Raw genomic sequence first — 24,982 nt, forward strand, 5'->3', positions numbered from 1 at the left:
GGCATGTAAAATGCCCTTACACACAACTCTGGGCGTTCAGCGCCAGGTTGGTGCCCATTTTGGGCGTTCAACGCCCCTTTGCTGCCATTTCTGGCGTTGAACGCCAGAACCATGCTTGTTCTGGGCATTCAGCGCCAGGATGCTCCCATTCTGGGCGTTCAGCGCCAGAACTATGCTCTGTTCTGGCGTTTGAACGCCAGACAGATGCTCCTCCAGGGTGTGATTTTTCTTCTGCTATTTTTGATTCCGTTTTCAATTTTTATATTTATTTTGTGACTCCTCATGATCATGAACCTATAAAGACACATAACTAAGAAAAATATAGTTAGATAAATAAACATTGGGTTGCCTCCCAACAAGCGCTTCTTTAATGTCAATAGCTTGACAGTGGGCTCTCATGGAGCCTCACAGATGTGCAGAGTTTTGTTGAGACTCTTCCAACACCAAACTTAGAGTTTGGATATGGGAGTTCAACACCAAACTTAGAGTTTGGTTGTGGCCTCCCAACACCAAACTTAGAGTTTGACTGAGGGGGCTCTGGTTGACTCTGCTTGGAGAGAAGCTTTTTCTGCTTCCTCTCCATGGTTGCAGAGGGAGATCCTTGAGTTTTAAACACAAGGGAGTTCTCATTCCATTGAAGGAATATTTCACCTCTGTCAACATCAATCACAGCTCTTGCTGTGGCCAGGAAAGGTCTTCCTAGGATGATGGATTCATCCTCTTCCTTTCCAGTATCCAGGACTATGAAATCAGCAGGGATGTAAAGGCCTTCAACCTTTACTAACACGTCCTCTACTTGTCCATATGCCTGTTTTCTTGAGCTGTCTGCCATCTCTAGTGAGATTTTAGCAGCTTGCACCCCATAGATTCCCAGTTTCTCTATTACAGAGAGGGGCATGAGGTTTATTCCTGAACCAAGGTCACACAGAGCCTTAAAGATCATGGTGCCTATGGTACAGGGTATTATGAACTTTCCAGGATCCTGTCTCTTCTGAGGCAATGTCAGTTGACCCAGATCACTTAGTTCATTGACGAACAAGGGAGGTTCAACTTCCCAAGTATCAATGCCAAATAATTTGGCATTCAGCTTCATGATTGCACCAAGAAACTTGGCAGTTTGCTCTTCAGTAACATCCTCATTCTCTTCAGAAGAGGAATACTCATCAGAGCTCATGAAGGGCATAAGGAGGTTCAATGGAATCTCTATGGTCTCTAGATGAGTCTCAGATTCCTTTGATTCCTCAGAGGGAAGCTCCTTATTGATCACTGGACGTCCCAGGAGGTCTTCTTCCTTGGGATTCACGTCCTCTCCTCTCCTCACAGGTTCGGCCATGGCGCTTATGTCAATGGCCTTGCACTCTCCTTTTGGATTCTCTTCTGTATTGCTTGGGAGAGTACTAGGAGGGATTTCAGTGATCCTTTTACTCAGCTGGCCCACTTGTGCTTCCAGATTTCTAATGGAAGATCTTGTTTCATTCATGAAACTTACAGTGGCCTTAGATAGATCAGAGACTAGATTTGCTAAATTAGAAGCATTTTGTTCAGAGTTCTCTGTCTGTTGCTGAGTTGATGATGGAAAAGGCTTGCTATTGCTAAACCTGTTTCTTCCACCATTATTAGAGCCTTGTTGGGGCTTTTGATCCTTCCATGAGAAATTTGGATGATTTCTCCATGTTGAGTTATAGGTGTTTCCATAAGGTTCACCTAAGTAATTTACCTCTGCTATTGTAGGGTTCTCAGGATCATAGGCTTCTTCTTCAGAAGATACCTCTTGAGTACTGTTGGATGCAGCTTGCATTCCATGCAGACTCTGAGAAATCATATTGACTTGCTGAGTCAATATTTTGTTCTGAGCCAATATGGCATTCAGAGTATCAACTTCAAGAACTCCCTTCTTCATAGGCGTCCCATTATTCACAAGATTCCTTTCAGAAGTGTACATGAACTGGTTATTAGCAACCATGTCAATGAGTTCTTGAGCTTCTGCAGGCGTTTTCTTTAGGTGAATGGATCCACCTGCAGAAGTATCCAATGACATCTTAGATAACTCAGACAGACCATCATAGAATATATCCAGGATGGTCCATTCTGAAAGCATGTCAGAAGGACACTTTTTGGTCAACTGTTTGTATCTTTCCCAAGCTTCATAGAGGGATTCACCTTCTTTCTGCCTGAAGGTTTGAACATCAGCTCTAAGCTTGCTCAGCTTTTGAGGAGGAAAGTACTTGGCTAAGAAAGCCGTGACCAGCTTATCCCAAGAGTTCAGGCTGTCTTTAGGTTGAGAATCCAACCATAATCTAGCTCTGTCTCTTACAGCAAAAGGGAAAAGCATGAGCCTGTAGACTTCAGGATCTACTCCATTAGTCTTAACAGTATCACATATCTGCAAGAATTCAGTTAAGAACTGAAAAGGATCTTCAGATGGAAGTCCATGAAACTTGCAGTTCTGCTGCATCAGAGAAACTAACTGAGGTTTCAGCTCAAAGTTGTTTGCTCCAATGGCAGGAATGGAGATGCTTCTTCCATGTAAATTGGAATTAGGTGCAGTAAAGTCACCAAGCATCTTCCTTTTATTATTATTTTCGGCTGCCATCTCCTCTGCCTGTTCGAAAATTTCTGAAAGGTTATCTCTGGATTGTTGTATTTTAGCTTCTCTTAATTTTCTCTTCAGAGTCCTTTCAGGTTCTGGATCTGCTTCCACAAGAATGTTCTTATCCTTGCTCCTGCTCATATGACAAAGAAGAAGGCACAGAAAAATAATAATAATAATAGAGATCCTTTATACCACAGTATAGGGATCCCTTTGTGAGTGGAAGAAAAGAGGGAGACAAAGAATGTGATGTAAAGGAAGAAACACAACTGTACCAATGGAAGAGATGTGAGATGAGATGTTAGGACATGAATGAATAAATAGAATGAGATGGGGGAGGAATAATTTTCGAAAATTATTTTGAAAAAGAGTTAGTGATTTTTGAAAAATGGTTTTTTTGAAAAAATGTTAGAAATTTTCGAAAAATTTTTAAAATTTAAAAATAAAAATAATTAGTTAATAAAAAAGAAATTTTTGAAAAAGAGGGGAGATATTTTCGAAAATTAGAGAGAGAGAGAGTTAGTTAGGTAGTTTTGAAAAAGTTAAGAAACAAACAAAAAGTTAGTTAGTTGGTTGAAACAAATTTTGAAAAGGTAAGAAGTTAGGAAGTTAGAAAAGATATTTTGAAAAGATATTTTTGAAAAAGATAAGATAAGAAGATATTTTTGAAAAGATATGATAGGAATTAGTTTTTGAAAAAGATTTAATTTTTAAAATCTCAATTAATGACTTGATTCATAAGAAATCACAAGATATGATTCTAGAACTTAAAGTTTGAATCTTTCTTAACAAGCAAGTAACAAACTTCAAATTTTTGAATCAAAACATTAATTGATTATGTTATTTTCGAAAATTTGGTATAAAAATAAGAAAAAGATTTTTGAAAAATATTTTTGGAATTTTCGAAAATAACTAATAATTTTTGAAAAAGATAAAATTTTCAAATTGAAAATTTGATTTGACTCATGAGAAACAATTTGATTTTAAAAATTTTTGAAAAAGTCAATCCAAATTTTCGAATTTGATGAGAGAAAAAGAGAAAGATATTTTTTTTATTTTTGAAATTTTTTTGAAAAACATGAAAAATATGCAATGCATGAAATTTTTAGATCAAAACAATGAATGCATGCATGAATGATATGAATGTCAAGATGAACACCAAGAACACTTTGAATGTCATGATGAACATCAAGAACATATTTTTGAAAAATTTTTTATGAAAAGAAAACATGCAAGACACCAAACTTAGACTTCTTTAATGCTTACGCACTAAGAATTCAAGAATGCATATGATAAACATGAAAAGACACAAAACAAAAAATCATCAAGATCAAACAAGAAGACTTACCAAGAACAACTTGAAGATCATGAAGAACACTATGAATGCATGAATTTTCGAAAAATGCAAGATGCACATGCAATTGACACCAAACTTATGATATGACTCAAGACTCAAACAAGAAACAGAAAATATTTTTGATTTTTATGATTTTCTAATTTTTTTGGATTTTTATTTATATTTTTCGAAAATTTAAAAGAAAAAATAAGGATTCCAAAATTTTTAATATGAATTCCAGGAATCTTGCCATGTTAGTCTAAAGCTTCAGTCCAGGAATTAGACATGGCTCACTAGCCAGCCAAGCTTTCAAAGAAAGCTCCAGTCCAAAACACTAGACATGGCCAATGGCCAGCCAAGCTTTAGCCTTTAACATGAGAGTATATTGCTCTTTGATAACAAATTGCAAGCCTCAGTCCAAAAGAATTTAGACATGGCTTTACAGCCAGCCAGGCTTCAACATGCTTCATGAAACACTAGAATTCATTCTTAAAAATTTTGAATAAAATTTTTTTTGAAAACATTTTTATTATTTTCGAAAACAGATGAGAAAATTTTAGAAATATTTTTGAAAAATTTTTGAAAATAAAATAAAAAGAAAATTACCTAATCTGAGCAACAAGATGAACCGTCAGTTGTCCAAACTCAAACAATCCCCGACAACGGCGCCAAAAACTTGGTGCTGTTGCCGGATCAAACTTGGCACTGATGTTACCGGACCAAAAGCTTGCCGAAAACTCAAACAATCCCCGGCAACGGCGCCAAAAACTTGGTGGACGAAATTGTGTTCCATGTTCTTTGTACTTGTATGAGAGTAACAATATATAATTGTATTGAATCCTCATTGTGGCTCTATGTGTGGACACAACTCCGTTCAACTAACCAGCAAGTGTACTGGGTCGTCCAAGTAATAAACCTTACGTGAGTAAGGGTCGATCCCACAGAGATTGTTGGTATGAAGCAAGCTATGGTCACCTTGCAAATCTCAGTCAGGCGGATTTAAACATGATATTTTATTAGATTAAAATAAACAATAAAAGGGATAGAGATACTTATGTAGATTTATTGGCAGGAATTTCAGATAAGCGAATGGAGATGCTTTTCGTTCCTCTGAATCTCTGCTTTCCTGCTATCTTCATCCAATCAGTCTTACTCCTTTCTATGGCTGGCTTTATGCAAGGGCATCACCGTTGTCAGTGGCTACATCCCCTCCTCTCAGTGAATCTTATGCTCACGCACCCTGTCACGGCACGGCTATTCATCTGTCGGTTCCCGATCATGCTGGAATAGGATTCACCCTCCTTTTGCGTCTGTCACTAACGCCCAGCACTCGCGAGTTTGAAGCTCGTCACAGTCATTCAATCATTGAATCCTACTTAGAATACCACAGACAAGGTTTAGACCTTCCGGATTCTCTTGAATGCCGCCATCATTCTAGCTTACGCCACGAAGATTCTGGTTAGGAGATCTAAGAGATACTCATTCTAGCTTAATTCATGTAGAACAGAAGTGTTTGTCAGACACGCGTTCATAAGGGGGAAGGATGATGAGCGTCACACATAATCATCACCTTCATCACGTTCTTGGGTGCGAATGGATATCTTAGAAGAGAAATAAGAAGAATTGAATAGAAAACAGTAGTACTTTGCATTAATCTTTGAGGAACAGCAGAGCTCCACACCTTAATCTATGGAGTGTAGAAACTCTACCGTATGAAAATACATAAGTGAAGGTCCAGGCATGGCCGAGATGGCCAGCCCCTCTGATCTAAGAACCAGACGTCCAAAGATGATCCTAAGATCCTAAGATGATCAAAAGATGCCTAATACAATAGTAAGAGGTCCTATTTATAATAAACTAGTCACTAGGGTTTACATGAGTAAGTAATTGATGCATAAATCCACTTCCGGGGTCCACTTGGTGTGTGTTTGGGCTGAGCTTAAGTGTTGCACGTGCAGAGGCCATTTGTGGAGTTGAACGCCAGTTTTTGTGCCAGTTTGGGCGTTCAACTCTGGTTTTGGATCCTTTTCTGGCGCTGGACGCCAGATTTGGGTAGAAAGCTGGCGTTGAACGCCAGTTTATGTCGTCAATTCTTGGCCAAAGTATGGACTATTATATATTTCTGGAAAGCCCTGGATGTCTACTTTCCAACGCAATTAGAAGCGCGCCATTTTGAGTTCTGTAGTTCTAGAAAATCCACTTTGAGTGCAGGGAGGTCAGAATCCAACAGCATCAGCAGTCCTTTTTCAGCCTCTGAATCTGATTTCTGCTCAAGTCCCTCAATTTCAGCCAGAAAATACCTGAAATCACAGAAAAACACACAAACTCATAGTAAAGTCCAGAAATGTGAATTTAACATAAAAACTAATGAAAACATCCCTAAAAGTAACTAGATCCTACTAAAAACATACTAAAAATAATGCCAAAAAGCGTATAAATTATCCGCTCATCAATCTCTTAATCAGAATCTTCGTGGTATAAGCTAGATTGATGGCGGCATTCATGAGGGTCCAGAAAGTCTAAACCTTGTCCGTGGTATTCCGAGTAGGACTCTTGGATTGAATGACTGTGATGAACTCCAAACTCGCGAGTGCTGGGCGTAGTGACAGACGCAAAAGGATAGTAAATCCTATTCCAATATGATCGAGAACCTCCAAGATGATTAGCCATGCAGTGACAGCGCATCGGACCATTTTCACAGAGAGGAATAGGATGCAACCAACGACAAGGGTGATGCCTCCAGACGATTAGCCGTGCTGTGACAGAGCATTTGGACCATTTTCCCGAGAGAGATCGAAAGTAGCCATTGGCACCGGTGACATCCTTACATAAAGCCAGCCATAGAAAGGAGTAAGATTGATTGGATGAAGACAACAGGAAAGCAGAGGTTCAGAGGAACGAATGCATCTCCATACGCTTATCTGAAATTCTCACCAATGAGTTACATAAGTATTTCTATACTTATTTTATTAATTAATTTCGAAAACCCCATTACTATTTTATATCCGCCTGACTGAGATTTACAAGGTGACCATAGCTTGCTTCATACCAACAATCTCCGTGGGATTCGACCCTTACTCACGTAAGGTATTACTTGGACGACCCAGTGCACTTGCTGGTTAGTTGTGCGAAGTTGTGAACCATGGTATTGGCATCGCGTTTTTGGTGCCATTGCCAGGGAAAGAAAGAGCAATGAATTTTACATAATCAAAGTGTAATCACAATTTCTGCGCACCACTTACCATCCCCAAACTAATGGGCAAGCCGAGGTGTCAAACAGAGAAATTAAGCGTATCTTGCAAAAGATAGTAAAGCCTCATAGAAAAGACTGTAGCACCAGGCTACAAGATGCACTCTGGGCATATAGAACAGCATACAAGACACCCATTGGGATGAGTCCTTTCCGCTTGGTTTATGGAAAAGCTTGTCATCTCCTAGTTGAAGTAGAACACAAAGCTTTTTGGGCAGTTAAGGAGTGCAACATGGGAATTGAGAAAGCCAGAGCTGAAAGGAAGTTGCAACTGCAGGAATTGGAGAGCCTTCGCCTAGAAGCTTATGAAAACTCCAGAATATTCAAGGAAAAGATGAAGGCTGTACATGATCAAAACATCAAGAAAAAAGAGTTCCATCCTGGGGATTTAGTCCTCCTTTACAAATCTCGACTAAGGCTCATGCCAGGCAAGTTGAGATCAAGATGGGAAGGTCCATACAGAGTAGAGAAGGCCGAACCATACAGAGTTTATCACCTAAGCCATCCTTTAAGCTCTGAACTTATTAAGGTTAATGGACAACGCCTGAAGCTATATCATGGCGAGAAGATGCAGAGAAACAAGGAGCTTGAGATCTTCCTCTTGGAAGATCCCCACATAGCAGAAGATTGAGCTAGTGGAGCGTCCAACTTACGGACGTTAAAGCAAAGTGCTAGGTGGGAGACAACCCACCATGGTATGATCGTTCTGTTCTTTGTTTTTAGTTTTTCCTATTCAATAACTCTTCTCTTTCTTAGTACTTTCGTGCATCTGCATTTACATGTTTTTATTTTAAAAAAACAAATTTTTTTTGCTACGCGACGCGATTGCATCAGCGACGCGTCCGCGTCACAGGGAGAGTAAAGAAAAATAAAAATGAACAGAAAGTCACGCTGGAGTGTGGCTGGAGGCGTGCCAATGGTACAAATCAACCCACGCGACCGCGTCGTTGACGCGTTCGCGTCGCATGGGAATCATGGCCTCCCACGCGACTGCGCGCCCCACGCAGCCGCGTGCCCTGAGTTTTCGACGTAAAAGGGTGCACAATGAAATATTGTGCGAGAGTGATGCTCGATTGGTGCTGGAAGCACAATCCTTATCACGCGACCGCGTCGCCGACGCGGCCGCGTCATCCATTTTTTGGCGCCCACGCGATCGCGCCGTCCCAATTTTGGCAAATAAATTTAATTGAACAGAGAGTTGTGCTGGTGCGAGGCTGCACTCGCGCCAGAAGCATAACATGGGTCACGCGACCGCGTGACCGACGCGATTGCGTCACCATACTTGAAGCGCATCCACGCGAACGCGTGCCCCACGCGGCCGCGTCGCATGCGCCGCACAGCTCAACCAAAAATTGCCACATATCTTATCTTTCCCTCCTTCAAATCCTAATTTTTCTTTTCCTTCCTTATTTCTTCCTTCTCCCTTCTTCCTTCTATCTCACCTATCACTCTCTTTCTCACCTCCATTACCAAGGTTCTATTTCCTTCTTCCTTCTTTCTTTTTCTATCATTCTTATTATTTTATATGTATTTTCTTTTCTTTTCTTTTCTTTTCATTATTCATATTTTCTTTCTTTTTCTTTTCTTTTTTTACATGGTGTTAGAAATTTACTTGTTTTTCTATTTTGAGTCATTATCCCTCATTATATGCTTGTGGATTGTTTCAAATTGTTTGACAATTAATTTTATTCTATTTAAGGGATTGCTTGCATGTTCACCTTCATATTTTCTATACCTTTTTCACCATGCATGCTATGTGTTTGTGAAAAAGCTCAAATGGCATTATGCACTTCTCTATGTTGTTATACTATTCAATGCTTGATTTTCACAACTTTCCTTTACTATTGTATTAATTGAATTTAATTGTCAATACAAACGTGATAGTTCGTTACAAAGTATTGCTTGGTCTATGCTACTCATGCCCTTTGCCGGCATGCCAATAAACATGTTGCAGTCACTTGTCTTTATATGCACTAACTATTTTCCATTGTTGGCTTTTAACATGTACTCGCGAGCATGTGATAATGTCAGTATATCTTAATGTGCATCCATCACCCTCTTTTCCGTTTCCTTCCTTGCTGTATATCTCTTTGAATTTAATTTACTTTCTCTTCCCTTCTTTCAGGATGACCACCAAGAAAGGAAAAGAGAAAGCTACTTCTAAACCACCAGCAAGAAGAGGAACTAAAAGAGCATTAGTGGCAGAGCCTTCTTCAATCGCAGTCAAGCCATCAACAAAAAGAGTTAAGAGGATAATAAAGGTTGATGAGAAGGAGAAAGCCATTCCAGCAAAGGACACTGCGCAATTTCCCAATCGCTACTGTGAGCAGATGTTCCCTATCCTGGCAGAAAGAAACTATAACAGTGAATACCTTCTTATCCTCCCGTCCAATATTGCTTCCTTTGTTGAGCCGCAAATTGAACGAAGACAATGGAGTTTCCTACGGAGACAGCCAAGGCAGGTCAATCTTTCTTGGGTAGTTGAGTTCTACTCTAACTTCTACATGCCAACCCTGCAGTCTGTTTATGTCTGACAGAAGCAAGTCCCCATCACAGAAGAGGCCATTCAGCAAGCTCTGAGCCTTCCCCCTATTCCAGAAGGAATGGACGCCTTCCAAGAAGCCGCACTTAAGCGCCAGAGGTACCAATTTGACTGGGACTCCGTTCTCGGAGTTATCGCATTACCTGGCAGCCGTTGGATCTACGGATACCACCGTACCCGCCCTAAGGGAATCTTGGCTTCAGCACTTACCTTGGAGGCTCACGTCTGGGCACAGATCATGTCCCATTACGTCTTTCTGAGCACTCATGAGTCCTCTTACACTGCGGACATGGCTGTTCTACTATGGTGCATCCTTACAGACCAACCTCTGCATCTCTCAAGACATATCCGGAATGCTATGGGACACGTACAAATTGCGGACAACTTACCTTTCCCCGCCTTGGTCTCAGATCTTGTCTCAGCAGCCGGAGTCTCCTACAGAGCTGGGGACACCAAAGCCATGCTTCCACGGGATGATCAGCATGTCCCTAACGGGAAATACCTCAAACTCCCAGCAGCCACTACAAGCCTTCCTACTACTCTAATTGAAGATAATCCTTTTTCAACACCACAGGCACCTACAACTGATGAATTGCTCCAGGAGATAATCGAAAGGTTGGATCGGCAAGAACAGAAAGCAAAGATGAGAGAGCGCCGTAACGAGCGCCGATTTAAACACCTCAAGGAGCTACTCAAGGGACACTTCAAGGACTCGGATACCCCGGACTCCACTTCTTTTACCAGCACAGGGAGCTATAATGGTCCCGACTACGGAGATACTGCCACCAGCCCACCCCTGTTCCTGACAGACGGCACTGAGGACGGTGCAAAGCCTTAAGTGTGGGGAGGTCGGTCAGTACCTGACTTCCGGAGGTAATTTCTTTTCCTTAGCACCAATAATTAGGATATTTTAGTTAGATTTTCTTTCTTTTATAGAATAGAATAAATTGCATAGGTTAGGATAGTTGCATGCATGCTCTACTTGATTGAAAAGACAATAAGTTTCTTTTAAGACTCTATCTTTGGAACAAAAATTTCACTAATTTTTCAAAATTTTATGATAAATTTGCTTGAGTTGTATTTGGAACATGACATTTGAGCTAAAGAACACACAACCTGTGAAAGATTTGAGCCTTTATGTATGGTTACATTATTTAACCATAATTATTTCATTCTTGTGTGTTTACTTCTCTATGATTGTAATCTATATTTTGTTTTATCTTATATGTCCAATATTTATTATATTTGCATGCTTGCACATGATTGAGGCCATTATTTGTTTAAACTCACTTATCCAAATTAAGCCTACCCTTTTCAATTACCTTTGTTAACCACTTTGAGCCTTTAAATCCCATTTGTTCTATATTTTACCACATTACTAACCTTAAGCTGAAAAACAATTGTATATCCCAAATTGAATCTTTGGTTAGCTTAAGATAGAATTGTGTGTGCTAGTTAAGTATGGAAAATTGTGGGAACAAAAGTTGTTAAGGGAATGTGTCATGAGAATTTAATGGGAATTTGGATACCTACTCATGTGAAACTATAAGAATTAAAAATCTATGTGCATTGATAAGTTATATTTATTTTAATGTAAAAAAAAATTTTATATAAATAAATAAGGGGACAAAAATTACCCCAATGTTAAATTCAGAATTCAAAGATCAATGCACATATGATAGAACCAAATATAAAGTTGATACATGAGTATGGATAGAAAAAGGAAATTCTGGGTAGCTAGGTATGAACTTTAAGATTACATTAAAAATATATAGGTTGGGTTGAAGCTTGGGTTAATTAAAGATTCAATTTATTAGCTCACTTGACCAAATGTATACCCCTACCTGTACCTTAGCCCCATTACAACCTTGAAAAGACCTCATGATGTTTGCATTGGTATATTAACTGTTGTTGATTGGTTAGGAGAAGAACAAAAGTTAGAAAGCATGATTAGAGAAGGATAGAGTGATTACCCTATACACTAGAGATTAGAGCGTACATACATTATCAGTGAGGGTTCAATGCTTGAATTTTCATGTTCCCTGCTTTCATGAGCTATCTTCTTGCACTTTTATCTGTTTTATTGTATAAGGATAGAATTAGTGGAATTTGATTTGTAATTGTTTTGAAGAGCTTATTTACTTTTGATCAAGTGGGCAAGAATCATGTAGCTGCATTTATTTATATATATATAGGCTTACATTGCATTTCATGAATTTCTACATGTTCATACTTATTTCCTTATCTCCTTCAATTAAGCATGAGGACATGCTAATGTTTAAGTGTGGGGAGGTTGATAAACCACTATTTTATGGTTTATATTGTGTTTAATTGTGTGGTTTTATCATGATCCTTACCCACTTATTCATTAAATTAGCATGAAATTATAGTTCCTTCCTGAAATTATAACATGTTTGAAAAATGCTTCCTAGAGACTTTAATTATGTAATTTTAATTCTCCTTTATTCCATTTGATGCCGTGATTTGTGTGTTGAGTGTTTCAGACTTTATAGGGCATGAACGAGTTGGAGATTGGAAAGGAAGCTAGCAAAAATGGAAGGAACACAAGAATTTGAGGAGATAACCAGCGAGAAGTGACGCGGTCGCATGGCTCACGCGACCGCGCGAAGGAGAGCAAATCGCAGTGACGCGGCCGCATGGCTCACGTGGCCGCGCGGATTGGAAAAGCTAAAGCGACGCGGTAGCGTGGACGACGCAAACGCGTGGCAAGGAAAAATGCGAATGACGCGTCCGCATGGATGACGCGATCGCGTGACATGTGCGATCTGCATAATCTGCAGAATTCGCTGGGGGCGATTTTGGACCTTATTTCGACCCAGTTTTCGGCCCGGAACAGCAGACTAGAGCCAGAGAATTTGTAGAAACAAAAGATAACAATTCATTCTACACAGTTTTCAGTTTTAGATCTAGTTTTACTCTTTTTAGGTTTCTCTCTCTAGGTTTTAGGATTTTTATTTTCAATTGGTCTTAGCATTGGAACATTGAGAAGAGTTATTTCCTCATCAAGACTTCGTCATTTTAGTTCGTTCTCTTAACTTGGTTTTATTCTTCCATGTTCTTCGCTTTTTTCAATCTTGTTATTTGAATACTTTCATGATTATTTAATACAAGGATTATTTCTTCTATTTTAATTTATTTTTCCATTCCAATAATCATGTCTTCTTTTAATTCCCTTTCATGTGTTATGGATTTATTATTTACAATGAGTGAGTAGTTCCCTCACTTGATGGGGAGTTGATTGAAAGGAACTCTTGAGTTGGAAGGATTGAAAGAAAATTTGTAATTGGGTTAACTGTTGGATTGTTATCTAATCACTAACACCAATCCCTTTGAACTAAGTGGGTTGCAACTCGTGAATAGATCTAGCATTCCAACTTGTTTGACTTTCCTTTACCTAGTAAAGGATAACTAAACAGAATAACCATTAATTATAAATTAATCTTGAGATCATTCCATCAATAATAGAGATTCCAACTAATCAACTCCCAGTCAAGGGTTTTATTCATATTATTTGAATTTTCTCAATTTAATTTTCCACCTACTTAACTCAACTTCTTGGAACATCTGATTAATAAAATAGCACACTTTTCTGCAACTCGTTGGGAGACGACCTGGGACTTAAACTCCCAGTAATTTTTAATTTAAACTCTCTGTGACATATTTCTAAATTGATAGGCAGATTTTCGGTGAGTTAAGAACTATACTTGCAACGTAACTATTTTAATAATTTTTAATTCACCAACTTCTGTGCCTCATCAATACCCTCTTGGATGTTTCTTTTATTAGACTTTGGATGTTTCTTTTGTTACACTTCTAAATGTTTCTGTTGTGAGATTTTAGGTTTTTTTTACACATCTGGATGTTCCGTTTGATACATTCTTGGATGTTTCTATTATTACTCTTTTATATGTTTCTTTTATTTGACTTTGGATGTTTCTTTGTAATACTTCTGGATGTATCTATTGATATACTACTAGATGTTTCTTTCATTACACTTTTGCATGTTTCTTTTGTGACATTTTTATAAACAAAAATAGATGACCATGTTATCTTGTCTCAAGGGTCTTGTACTTCAATTTTTCGTGCTGTTACAAACTACAAAATTAATATTTGTCTAAAATTGGTTGATTTTTTGCTTCAAAATATTTATTACATTGCAAATTACAATGCTTGCTTCACAGGAGTAAAAAAAATACAAAAACTAGATAAGCTGCATCACATGGCGAAACATCCAATTCTTGTTAATCTAAATTCATTATATCCAACTAAATAGTAAAACCACCAACATAAAACATATACAAGCCTTACTCAGAATATTCTAACTATTCCCAAACGAGCTTAGCAAAGACATGAATCCGTTATATTGTTGTGATTCATTCTATCTAACAGCTGCACCAAAATCTTTGTTTGTAATAGCTTTTACATCATTGTCTTTCCGAAAGTCAACAATGTCCTAAAAAAATCACCGCACAAGAAAACAACCATATGAGTCTCCACAACCTACCTCAACAAAGGTTCAAAAAATTGCACGAAATAATCATTCAAATATAACTAAGGCAGACACAATTGGGGGTGAATTTCTCTTCTTTTTTCACATAGATTTCTTGATTGATTTGTCTAGATCAACTCCAAACCTCTTAGTTTTTGGCCGACCCTTTATTGACACCCTTGAAGGGCCTCTCTACCAACCACACACTCGCTCTGTATGGCCATACTATTTAGAATAGCAGCAACACTTGTGAAGCACATATCGGCACGATAATTAGTGAGTTTAGTTCTTGCATCGTCAATAGCCGAGTGCAATATGACTGCTTTCTCATCATAAGTTATGAATTCTTGAGCCACATTATAGAAGTGTGAACACAATCCTCTAAATAAGTTATGACTTTGATCAAAACGATTCACATCATGACTATTTTTAATGTAAGTGTGCTTGTGCAACACCGTTTTGCTCTAGTGGGAATATAACATTCCGAATTTTAAAAAATTAAATAATTAAATAAAATTTTATGATTATTGATTTTTATAGTCTAAATTGATAGTTACAGTCTAAATTAATTTTTATTATTATTATTATTATTATTATTATTATTATTATTATTATTATTATTATTATTATTATTATTAAAGTTTACAAGAAAAAAAAAAGAAAATTAAAAAGAATGGCCGAAGCCATTAAATGGAACCAAAGAAAAAGGAAAGTTAAATCTGAATTGTTATATGCATGTATATATATATATATATAATAGGGACACATGCACTTTAATTAGTATATGAATCCCATTTCCTTTTCTTTCCTCCAACGAAACCAAGAGACAAAAGAAAAAGAAAGAAACATGCTTTTATATATATATATATATATATATATATGCATGACACCTAATCATTTCATTTAATAACTAATGACACCTAAACTTCTTCATATGTAATATTTTCTCCTAAAATCATGATTTAGCAATACCTATCATCCTTGCATGCTTTATTTTTCGGTAAGGCAGGAGAGAAAGAACCGAGAAAGAGAAAGTAGAAACCGTGAACTTTCTTAGAGCTTCTGAGTTCGATTTCTTGTAATTCGTAATCTCAATAAAAAATTTATTCCGATAACGTTCGTATTCTCTTTCTTTACACATTGGCGTTACTTTTGTTCGGTAGAAGTTAACAGTGACATAGTTCTTCTTCCCCTTGAGTTTGGCCAATTGGAGTTCTAAGGGGCACAGACGATTTCTGACGTTTTCCTCTTCAGCAATTCGATCAAAAAGCTTCCCCAGAGTTTTCGTTGATTCTGATTTCATATGGAGATAGGGGATTTTATTTTAAAATTAACAGTTTTCAATTTAAGGATGCCCAAAAGTATAGTAAATAATTACAAATGTGTTAATAATTATAATGTTATTGAGTTTAGATTTTTGGCTGTGAATGATTGGTTGTGTTTGTGACTGAGTTTTTGGCTATAAGAGTGAATAGAAATTGATTTCTTAATTAGAAGTAGTAATTTTGAGAGTTTATAAATGATTTTACAAGGATTGGAATCATAAGTTGATTATTGAGAAACTTATGTTTGAAAAGTGATGATAGAAGGCTGGTAAACTGTCGAGAAGTTATGGAAGTGAGGGAGCCCGTAAGCGTGGTGAAGTCGAGTCTTAAGGGGAGGTTTTGTTTGAGTTCTTGTAAAAATAAACAAAAAGGTGGTTTTGGTTAATGATTAATGTGAAAAGAACATGGTCGGAAGGTTTTGTAAAGTTTAAATGAACGTGCAATTTTTTTCTTTGGTTTTAATAGAAAAAGATTTGAAAGGGAGCTGAATTTTATTGAAATAGAAAGAGGCGTAGCTTTAAAGAAAATGATTTGATTATTGAAAACTTATTTAATAATTTGAATGGTGTGATTATTGAACATGATTTATTACTAGGGAATGTTGTGAAAAGGGTTTGAAAGATGGTTAGGTTGGGATCCTTGAAGGGTGACAAAGTCCGAATTTCTGAAAAAATACTATAGAAGCTTTTACAAAACTCCGAGGCTTTGATTAAAGCGTTATTTAAAAGAAAACTGGATTTAGAGTTCAAAATAGTTGATTTTTAAATTATCAAGAAAAGTACTATATTTTAAGTTTAATCTATTGAGAAAAGATTTTTGTTTTAGGTTATAATTTGAGTTCGATTTATTAAGAAAAAGAGTTTTTATTAAACGGTACGAAGTTTGATTATTTAGAAACTAATCAATTTAAGATTATAATAGATGAGTGAATAGGTGGTGATGCAGAGGTGTAATTGATTATTTGGTGATGCGGAGGAATGTGTAATTAAGAGGTGATGCGGAGGTACGTTTAATAATGTAGGTGATGCGGAGGTATGGGTATGTAATTGGTGATGTAGAGGCATAATAAAAAGAAAGATAATGAGAACTAATGAAGGAAATAGATACTTAAGAGGAAAAGAATGAGAAAGAATGAATAAGATAGATACTTGAAAAGTATATGTTAAATAGGTCTTGTGTCAAAGTGATAATACGGAAGTGCCCGCCTGACTGATAGCCTAAGATTGCTAATGCAGGAATGTCTGCCTAACTGATAGCAAATTGTATGTTGAATGGGCCTTTGTGCCAAACTGCTAATGCATAAGTGCCCGCCTAACGGATAGCTTGAGATTACTAATGCAGGAATGTTCGCCTAATTGATAGCACTGTTTCTTTCGGTGATGCACATTAAAATGTTATTATGATGAGGCCTAACTGACATAGTAAAGGAACCATATTCGGGGTTCACAACGAGTAACGTCGGGTTGCGGGTAGACAACCGACGCATGAGCTCATAGCCTGCGTAGGAAAGGCATGCATCATATTGTTTGCACATTTGCATTTGATTGTATTTGTTTATCTTGTTTATTTGTGATTGTGTTGTTGTCTTGGTGACTTGCTCGTATGCTTGATTGGACATTTTACTTGTGCTGTGGACTTAATAATGTGGTGGGAGCTGATGTTTGTGGCTTGAGTTTAGGTATATTATTTGCGATGCTGGCTTATTTAGATATTGCGATAATTGAGGAATGTTGTTAAGAGATGAGGAATTGTTAATATGATGGAGATTTTGTTTAAGCAATTTGATTTAAAGAAAGGGTTTTACACGGCTTTAGGTAAGACTTAAGAAGGATTTCAAGAGTTTAATAAAGAAAACTATTTTGGGTCATGAGTTAACTATTTATATATTATTCTGTATATTTTTACAGCATTCACTATCCCTACTGAGAACATGCGAGGACGACGTTCTCATCCCCTACAGATCTTTTGTTTTAGCGACAGGTTCAGGAAACCCTTGACAAGGAGCCACGACCGGTTCACAGAGTTTTATATATATATGTATTTCGTCTTTTCTGGACTTTGGTTTAATATTAGATTTTACTTTTCCCTCGTCATTTATTGTTCTGAAAATTTTCAGAGGGATAGGGCTTGTATTTGAGAATCCTGAGATAAGTCTATGTATATAATGTTATGCGAATATATGTATCTTTGTGATTAAGTGATTAAGAATAAGCCTTTCATTTTCATAATTAAAGTTTCCGTTCGTAGTCGCAAAGGCTCGATATTAAATAAAAATAGCATAAAATAAAAAGGGTTTAGAAGTAAGTGACACCTGAACTTTTAGCGCGATCATGAGGTGCTAAAAGCTAGGGTGTTACAGGGAACATAGCAGGATGCTACTTTGTTTACTCTGCAATGTGACAACACAGCAAGTTTGTGACAACAAAGTATACCTCTTGATTCAAACAATGCACTCACACTAAATAATTTTAGTCAAAGGGTCAAAAACAACGGCATAAGTACAGCAGAGAACCTTATCACAAACTAGTTTTTACTCTTCCACTTTCACACAAACCGAATAATCCTCTATGTCATCCATAGATACTACAATCACCTTTTTTTAATGAATTCCACTTAGATTTTTCTAAACATATTGCTGGTCTACTCATGTTGATAACTCCTTTAGAGTCAACAACATCGTCCTCCAGTTCCTTTTGCTCCTTGTTCCCAAGCACATTATCATACTCATGGATGAATTGAACCAAGCTACTCTTGTTGTGTAAAACTCTACCATAAAATTGGTGCATACTTTCACTCCTTTGCGTACTCCTCATACCAACTCAGAAATCTCCGTTGAAAAAGACTGGAACCTATATCCATCGATTGTCATAAAGTTCTACACAAAACAAAACACAAGAAGCATTATCAGACTGAGCTAGAGAACCACAGCGAAATATACAGCAAAAAAATCCAAAAAAATCGAAAAAAAACATCACAAAAGTAAGCAATAATTAAACTTGAACTAGGTTAATAGTAATGAACCTAATAACCATTTGTTGTGACCTAGATTATATGTTTCTATGAATTCGATCCAATCACTCTCGAATACGGCCACAAAATGAGCATTCTATATAATGCCACTCATGTTAGCATGTAATTCTTTATATCGAGAGTTACCTATTAGCTTCTGCGGTATCTTTTTCATGAGGTGCCATATGCACCATCGATGACGAGTATTTGGTAGGATCTTTTTAATGGCACTAAACATGGCCTTGCACTGGTTTGTGATGATACCCTGTGGTGCAGTTTCCATGCATTTCACCCATTGCATAAACACCCATTCAAAGCTTGGGATCTCCTCATTCACTAGTAAAGCAGAACTAAGAAGAGTAGACTTTCCATGGTGGTTAACATCGACCAAGGATGCAAATGGTAGTCCATGTCTGCGACAACACCAATCACGAGTAAGAATGTATGATAATTAGGGAACAAAAGTGCCTTAATGAATGATATATAAATACACATACTTATTTTTCCTGTATGTGGTATCAAATGAAACGACACCACATCACCATAATATTCATAAGATAACCTGCACCTTGCATCTACCCACAATACACTCCTAAACCTGTAACCCCCATCAACATCTATTACATAAAAGAAGTTTGAGTTTATCTTTTTCATTTGCATGAAATAATTTAACATCTCCTTAACATCCGCATTGTCATCAGTAGAATGGAGTTTGCTTGTAATGTAATTCACTCAAGAATCGTGGTAACCTTCTTGATTGTAATGAATCAATTGGTTAATTGGTATCTTTAATTCCTTCCTCGTCTTGTCAAAATTTGTGTTCCTAAATTTAGTTACGAAACCGACTTTCTTTGCATAATTCACATAAAATTCCTGTGCCCATTACAAAAAATCAAGATGCAATCCTACACTTGAGATTTTCTCGTCACGAATGCTAGTGTGATCGGGCAACTAGAAAGCAATTCAAAAGACAACATTCAATGCGACTAACACATAATACTGGTTTTCAATAACTCCTTAGTATTATCACAACAATAAATTATAACTCGCACCTCATGACTTAATTTTGTGTCATCGTTTCCCGAATCAATAACATCTGTAACTACTTCCACCTGGAATCGAAAGCAAACACATACAGCTAAGCGAACCAACAGAAAGCCACCAGATCATGACAGAAACATCCACAACTTAATACCCAAACAACTTTCCACCCTCACGCTACAAAAAATGGCATATAAAACACACACATAGAAAAATCTAACTTACATGTCCAAAAACCATCCATATTCTATATAATATAACATACACGGTTACATCTCACCTCCAAAATATTATACAAAATTTCTTTATGAAAAAAATACTAAGCTTTGAAAATCAATAATTAATCTCCTTATGATATATGAAAAGATCATCAAAGAAGAGACAAAAACATTTGTACCCCATTTATATGAATTTTGATTGGAATGACATCTAACTATATATATTTACAAAGGAAAAAATATTCTTAAAATCTGTCAAATGATTATTAGGTTTACTTTTGTACGAAATCATTCAAATTAATTTTTTGAAGTGATTAAATATCTATGTAGGATTATTCTATCTTAAAAATACATAGAAATTAGATTAATCAATCGTTGTGAACACATACCAAATATATCTGATTCTTTTTCAAAAGACAATGGAAGAAAAGGACGTGGATCACGATAGAAAAATCCACAACTCAATACCCAAACAAGTTTTCACCCCATGCTAAAAAGAACACTATATAAAGAAAAAAAGAAACATCTAACTTACAAGACCAAAAAACTATCTAGATTGCATATGATATAATATACACGTTTACACTTACACCTTACCCTTTCCAAGTTTAAACAACTTGAACAATATATCTAGTCATCATCTTCACTTCGAACACTACTCTCACACACACACTGTTGCCTTCAGTAGACTGATCACTCATAGAGAACACTGATACATTCGATCCTCCATCACCAAATGATGGATCCATTTGGCCTGCAAAACCATTTTTCATACCCAAACATTCCTCATTTATCACTACAAGAAACATCATTAAAATCGATGGCCAAATTGATGGCTAAGCCGTCGATAATATTAAAATTTGACGGCAAAATGGACGGCAGAGGTGGTCGCTATTAAGCTTGTTGATTTTTCAAAATTCTAATAAAATCGATGTCTTGCCTAGCCGTCGATAATAAATTAATAAAATCAACAGTGTTTCTGTCTATAATATGAGTTTGAGAATTTTACATTGTTACTAAAATCGACAACGTTGCCGTCGATATTATTATATAAAATCGACGTCATTTTTGTCGATATTTAATTCAATAAAGTTGACGATATTTTCGTCTATAATATGATTAATAAAATCGACACTGTTGCCGTCGACATTTGATTCAATAAAATCAACACAGTTGCCGTCGATTTAATTATTTAGATACCGAAAAATTCTTTGTCTATATTTTTTTTTCTTGTCTATTTTAATTTTAAAATGTGACAGCTTTACCGTCGATTTTAATAGTTATATGTTTTAATTATTTTTTATATTTGAAAATAGTAAACAATTAATGAAAATAAACTTTTAAATATAGAAATAAAATTTATACAAAATATTAGATAACAAGACAAATAAATTTTTAAATATAAAAATAAAATTTATACTAAATATTAGATAATGAGTTTACAAACTTAACAAAATAATAAATAATCCACTAATAATACAAAATATTCAAAGTAAAGTAATTAAATAACTTACTCATACTCGTCTAAATAATCATCCGAGTCATCAAGATCGTTAGAATCATCCTCCCTTTGAGAACTTTGTGGTTGTCCTAGTCACTGCAGAATAGGTGGGAATTTTCTACCTAGGGCTGGGATTGGAGCTGTGCTTTTTTGAGAGCTTGGAAAAGTAAAAGGAGGAGGTGGAGGAACATATGATCCAGAACTACTAGGACCCATGGCCCTCACATACTCAGTTAAGCTGCTCAATTGATGAGTAAACTGATCTATCTGTGAGTTATTGGTGTTGAGATCCTCACGCAAGGATTCAACAGTCTGTTGCCACTCTCTTTTATCCCGTTGGTAGCGGTCTTCAAACTCTCTATATTTAGCGGCATGTTGTTTAACTTTCCTATTGAGTATTATGATTCGTTCTCTAAGATCCAAAACATCAGTGCTAGTTGTCGTGGTTGGCCCATCAACTCGAGGTCGCACCATGAAAGAGTCCCTTACCTCACCCATGCTATATTCCCTACCTTTTCATTTTCTACCCACTGTCTCAATCCATATGCTTTCTTCAGAGACAGGTGGTGGATCAGTTACACCAGCCTCTATAGCAGCCTACCGCTCTTGCTCAGCCTGAAACATACGCTCTTGAAATATATCCTACAATGAGGAGAAATGATTGATAAACTACTATAAGTATCAATGTAAAAGCTAAGGGGATATGTGAAAAAAGTAAGTCCAACATTACAATGAAGCAAAGTTACCTTTGTCTTTCGGGAGTGTTCATCAACCCATTGAGTCCTATCCTCTTTGCAAGTATAAGTGTGCTAAAAAAACTCATCCATACGTGATGATCTTTCAAGTGAATGATTCTACATAATGTAATCAAATTATCAACAAATGAGTGTACATAAACGTCCCAGGTTCAATCATCTCCACAAATTGCTTGACTTTATACTCACTCAATACATCACAGGTTGAAAGAAATTGCAAGCCAACATAATAAAAATATATCAATTATTGATGGTTAATAAAGAAGTTGCCTTTTTCTTTTTTTTTTATTTTCTTGTTTGACTTTTCACTTTAGATACTACATATGTGCATAGGTATAATAATTCACCATTTATGGTTACATAATATGTACATGGTTTCCATCTCAGTTTTGACATCACCACACATAACAAAGTCATCCCAATTATATGTGAACCTTTTTAATCAATTGGAATAATAAACCATAATTCTCTTATTCAGCAAGTGTTAAAACAATTGTTATAGGTAGGTTAACATGTTCAATAATAAGCTCAACAACAAAAACATGTACAATACACACAGATGGAAGGGCTCAGAGGGTGGGTAAACTATAACTTCATCATTGAGCTCAATACCATTAGAACTTACTCAATCAACAAGTACTTCAATCAATCCTTAAAAGGCCACACACTCAAAGGCCACACAGTTCGAAGCTCTGGCATGTCTCATTGTCCTCATTAATTTCTGTAATTAATCCTTGTTGCAGCTGACTAATTATTGTTTATTTGAGGTTGTTTTATACTGCAAGCATCATTTTGATCAACTTTTTAACTGGCAGCTTGGACAAAAGCATTACTTTTTAATTTCACTAATTACTAACTACTTGTTTAATTCTTAATGCATAAGCACTACTTGGATTATTGTAATACACACTGAATTCATCTTATTATTGTAAGCACTACTTGAATTATTATATTTATCTCCTTTGATCTAATTATTTTTAAATTTAGGAGTTCCAAGCACTACAAATTTTGCAGGTACAAAACAATAGCAAGGTAGAGTACTAGGAAATTTCACTACATTTGAAGCCATGACCTGATTGCATGCGAAAACCATTAAGAACCAGATTTTTTATACTTGCTATTATTTGTTTATACTTTGGAAATATCTATCTATTTGAATTTGTGCAATGACGCTATTTATATATGATAAAGAATCATAAAAAGTGATAATATGTCCATTTAGAGGAATTATGATGGCAACTGATAGTATAAAGTAAAAGAAAGAGTTCTATAAGCAACTTACCAAGCGTAGCCTCGCTTCTGGAAAGGTGGTGCCTCCTACAGTGTGAAGGGAGGTATCTCGAGTCAATTTCTTGGCAGCTGTATTTCTCGCCTGTAATTGTCTATAGGCATCAGTGTCCCAACGTCTCATCAATTCACCAAGAACTTCTGGTGGGATCCAATATGGACGGGCACCTTTTTTGCGAATGGCATGGAGCATACCTCGCAAGCGCTTGGCAGCCCTAAACATCTTGTTATTATATAACATACTATGATACATAACATTGTAAAGTATGTAAAATAAGGTAGATAAAATTTATCCTCCACTCTGTCCACCATAATTTTTTGAGTATCATCATCTGCCTCATCAAAACTCAGCCAAAGCTTGTTGGAGTTTTCCTTAAAAACCTGAGAAATAGGCTTCAAGCCAGGCTTAGGTGGGTGCCAACTACATCAAAAACCAAAAAACGATAAAGACATATTACTTAGTAAAAATAAGACATGCTATTCATAAAATTTAAAGCAAATAACAAACTATTTGGCACTATCATATCTAAGCTTGGGAGCACTTGTGCTGGAGTGACTAGTGGCAGCGGAAGTTCCTTGACCCTGAGTATCTTGGGTACCATTAGATATGGTTTGTCTTTCCCCACAAGATCCTGCTCGACTGGGAGCTACAATAACTGGATCACTCTGCACACCATGTGAGGCAGTGTTGGAAGGTTCATTGGCTTGTTGAGTGCATGATCTTGGAACACCTGGAGTAGGCACCATGTGTATCTGAGGCTCCTGACGAGAGGGGGTAGTAGTAGCAATAGGTGGCAGTCTCTCATTGGTCGGAGCATTCATGCTTGATGATGACCCAACAAGAGTGTATAGATCCGCATGCAAGTCAAGGGGTGACCAGTAGAAAGCCTAGGCCTCCCCTTTCGGCCTCGGCCTCAGCCACGGCCACGGCCACGACCACGACCACGGCCGTAATCTCCATCTCTACCAACCATATCCTGTACATATTTTATTAAAAGGTAAAACAGAAAATTAAAGAAAATTTATTAAAATGACATTCTTTAACAATTCATAATATATTCAGATACATACCTTAACTAAACTTGTTACATTTAACTAAACTCGTTGAAAGATTCTCTTTGTTATACATCCAAGTCTTTTCATGAAAATCAGAGCAATAGCTTGTATAATCGAACCGAACTGAACCAAGCCAAACCGATCCTAACAAGATAGTTACTAGAAGATAGAGGATGCAGAGAGGCTCAGAGAATAGAAATGAATGTTCTAAAGGGAAAACTAAAAAGATAAAGAAATGCCAGGTTGGTTACTCTTTAAGCTAAAAAGTTATAGCAATAGGATATTATAGCATGCATTACTTTCCTTTACCTCACACCTCACTTACCACCCTTTCTCTTCTTAGTCCTATATAATTTTTTTATTTATTTTTATTTTTTTATTGCTCCTTCCACGATAGATGCTTACATGGCACCAGGAGAACTAAGCCTCAGAATTTTTTTTTTCAGAAAAAGAAAAAAGAAAAAAAGCAAACTGTTTAAAATATTGAAATCATGTGTCTGCGACTTGCAGCATGATCACTGTGGTAGGGCCATGCTGCTTAAGACATACAAAGAATGAAACC

General features: G+C 36.6%; 1 non-coding gene across 1 annotated transcript; it reads left to right on the forward strand.

Annotated features, from left to right (window-relative positions):
* Nucleotides 1–2,092: 2,092 nt before the first annotated feature.
* LOC148567108 (small nucleolar RNA R71) lies at nucleotides 2,093–2,200 on the forward strand. The gene has a single exon (XR_015882306.1). It is a non-coding gene; the product is annotated as a small nucleolar RNA R71 (small nucleolar RNA).
* The last annotated feature ends 22,782 nt before the right edge of the window (nucleotides 2,201–24,982 follow it).

The sequence above is a fragment of the Arachis ipaensis genome, chromosome B4 (genome assembly GCF_059453495.1).
Source record: "Arachis ipaensis isolate K30076 ecotype BB chromosome B4, ASM5945349v1, whole genome shotgun sequence".
Classification (NCBI taxonomy): domain Eukaryota; kingdom Viridiplantae; phylum Streptophyta; class Magnoliopsida; order Fabales; family Fabaceae; genus Arachis; species Arachis ipaensis.